Here is a 3,532-nt window from a genome sequence, read left to right as displayed (position 1 = left end):
ATTGTCATTATAAGAGTGTGGGATGAGAACGCTGAGGCAAAATCTTGGGGTCAGACTTGCAGACTTGGGAACAGAGACAAGACATGGCTGAGATGTAGCATGAGTGAGAGAAGGCATTTTATAAGGCTGGAGAGGGGTTAGTTCACATGAGGCTTTTAGGCCGTGGCAATGAGTTAGATTTTATTCTATAAATTCCAAGAAATAATTGAAGTGTTTTGTTCACAAAAGGGATCAAAGAAAACAATATAGAATGTTTAATTTTATATGCCAAAGGCCTTTTTCAGAATTAAAAGCAAGTTTAAATGAGGAACAATGATTTTACAATACATTATTTTGCTCAGTTATCAGATTTTGATGGCTTTAGACTAGTTTCCAAGATAAACAACCAATTGGGATTAAAATGTTTATTTTTTTATTTTTTGCCAGATCCAGTGCTGGCTGAGAGATTAGGATGGTAACTAGTGGTAATATTTAAGACTGGCATGCAAGGTTAAGATGACCTTTTGCTTTGGGGATAAATGCCTTATATATCCATATTATGGCTCTAGGCTGGGATCACCACATTGTTTATGCCTTCACAGGAAAATATTTGATCTCACTGTCAGTCCCACCCTTTCCAGGGTGATTGGTGGCCTCCAGGAAAGAATAGTAACTTCTCATTTATCAGGCTTAAAAGGGAAGAATTGCTTCTGGTTGTGAATATCAGAAGCCAGACTAATATAGCCTTTAACACGTATGGATTTATTTACTTATTTTTTGCTTCATTCAGCACAGTTTAGAGTAGGCAAGTGGTTCAGAGGTTCAAGTTATAACAAAGTCAACCTTTTTGGAATTCTCTTGGTCTACCCCTATGGTCCCTGGATGGCTGCGGCAGTATCTATCAACACATCTAGAATTCAGGCATGGAGAAAAGGGTGGTGTCTGCATCAAGAAATCAGAGACTTTTCCAGGCAGTCACAGAACTCTTCTGCTCAGACCTCATTGGCTTGAACTATGTCACAGAGCTATTTTTTTTTTTTTCATTAGCATGGTAGTCTGAGAAGATGATTTTTACCACCTTTAGTCAAAGAAGAAAAGGAAAACAAGGTTGAAATGGGTTGGTTTGAGCCATCCCATGTTACTTTTTCGTGGCAGATTTCTTTTGGAACGTTAGTTCCCCCTAGCAGTGACAAGAACTACAGCAGATAGCAATCGGCTGCAAACTCTTGGTATGAGAAATTACATCTATGAATGGTTATCTTGGGAGAGCTAAATAAATTTTCCAGCTGACTATGAAATCTGCAAGCGAAGGTAAACATCTGTATCAGATAGTAAATAAAATTTTAGGACTGACTAACTTCCATAATTGATCCCAGATTTTGGCGATTAGAGTCACACATATAGCCATCTATTTAAATAATCTTTATACTTGAGAGGGTGAGATACTTGGCTTCACTTAGCTGTATAATAAAGCATCCTGACGCACAAGCACAGTTGCTTCTGAGTGAGTCGGGCTCTTTGGCTGAAGCTCAGCTTGTGTATTTTCATGCAACTTTAGAGTATTGTCCCTGTGATTTATTCTTGGATGGAAAAGGAGATGCAGGCTCTCAGATTTTATAGTATCTGAAAATGCCTTTAAAGGGGAAAAGAAAAGCGGTTAAGTGGCTGGAAGAACTGTAACAATAGTAAATCCTAGACATTGTCTTCACAGAACAATGAAAGTGATTTGTCCAGAAGCTGATAAACTGAATTAATTTTTAAAAATCAGACTTGATTAATCAGTGGGTGCAGAAAAAGTATATATTCGGGGAGTGACATGAGCTCTACCATTTCCTGTGCTCTCTTGGCAAGTTTCCTCAAGTGTAAAACAGGGAAAATAACAGGGAATGGATGTTTGCATTTGGCAACATAGCAGCCAGATTCCAAGAGATTCCCGAGATAGGTGGGAGACATGGCCTCTTTCCCCGAGCAAATGAAAAATATATTGCTTCTTTTCATCTTGTGGAAGCAAGCTGGAAGCTGCCTAGAACCCCAGACAGCAAGTAGATTTTGCTGAAAATCATCTCTAATTGCTTCCTAAGGTCACAGCCAACTCTTTAGGGAGAGGCCTAAAGAGGCGGCTGGCCACAATGTTTGGAGGGTTGAGGCATACTCTATGCAGTGGAGTTGTGTTGGTGTCCACTGTCCAGTGTGGGCTACCTAAGGAGACGATTTGGTGGCAGGGTTTTGGCTATGCCTTTCCCAACTTTCTCCTATTTGATCCTGGTTCCCTGGGCTTCCTGTAGATTTTTTTTCCAAAATTCCCACTTCCTGTCTTAGTACCAGAGTGAGTTTCTGGTATTTGTAACAGGGAGCTTTGCAGGGACAGGATGGGAGTAGTGGACGTGGGAGAGGAACCAGCCACATCCTTCTTCAAGGAAGGACTTGAGGCTCTGCTGCCTGCTCTTTCAGGGTTTGCCTCAGTGGCAGAGAGATACTTGTGCTGGATGGTTGCCAAATCTCGACTTCATTTTATATTATGCCCCATTCATATACCCTTAAGTATTTAAAAATTCATCCCTTTGGGAAGTTCATTTTTACAAGCATTTAAAAATGCAGCTTGGGAATCTTTACTGTCTCCATTAAAAGACTCCTTCGGGGTGTACCTCGATTGGCTGGGTTAACTAGTGGCAACAAATAGTGATTCTTTAGAGCAGTTTTAACAGCCAGAAAGCTCATCCTTGCTGCATGTAAAGCTGTTATTTCTTCAGGCAATAAACTAGCACAGTTCTTGAAAGTATCAAATATGATATATGTCCCCCTCTAGAACAGCCCTTGCTGGTGAGAATATAATCTGTTTATTTTTACTAAATTTGGATGAAAACTAATTTTTGAATATTTTTGATATTCAGTGCATATTTGATGATTACTTTAATCTCAATTTTATAGAAGAAGCAAAAGTAGCATTATTGAGTGCCTGCAATGCACCTGGACTGTGCCAGGCACTTTCATAATTCTTCCCTTAATCCTCCCAGCAACCCTGAAACTTATGCAGCACGATCTTCACTTTATAGAAAAGGGACTCTGTAAATCTTTCAGATTGTCTATAAGTCTGAGATACAGATTATCTTAAAAAAACAAATTAGCTCAAGGTCACCCAGCTAAGACATAGTGACAAAGGGATGCCACACAGGCTTGTCTAATTCTAAGACTCATATATTTTTGTTTATCTGGTCATTAAATATTCAGTGATTGCTAACCCGTACTGGGGATAGCAGAAAATAATGAGTAAGTATCTTTCCTGAAAGAGCTTATTGACTAGAAGGGGAGACAGATTCAAAACCAATTAAATAGACAGATGATTGATAGGTAGATAGATAACAGGTAGATAGAGATGCAGGCATGCGCATGCGCACACATACACACACAGTACAGGAGTGATAGTGCTACTTTGTGGGGATCTACCCTGTTATTTTGTGAAGTCTCCACTAAAATCTACTACATTGGGCAAGAGACCCATGACACAGAGGTGTTGTAATACAGGCGTGCAACGATACATGTCTGTGGTAATACA

The sequence above is a fragment of the Cebus imitator genome, unplaced genomic scaffold (assembly GCF_001604975.1).
Source record: "Cebus imitator isolate Cc_AM_T3 unplaced genomic scaffold, Cebus_imitator-1.0 Scaffold218, whole genome shotgun sequence".
Classification (NCBI taxonomy): Eukaryota; Metazoa; Chordata; class Mammalia; order Primates; family Cebidae; genus Cebus; species Cebus imitator.
Note: the sequence above shows the minus strand (reverse complement) of the source record.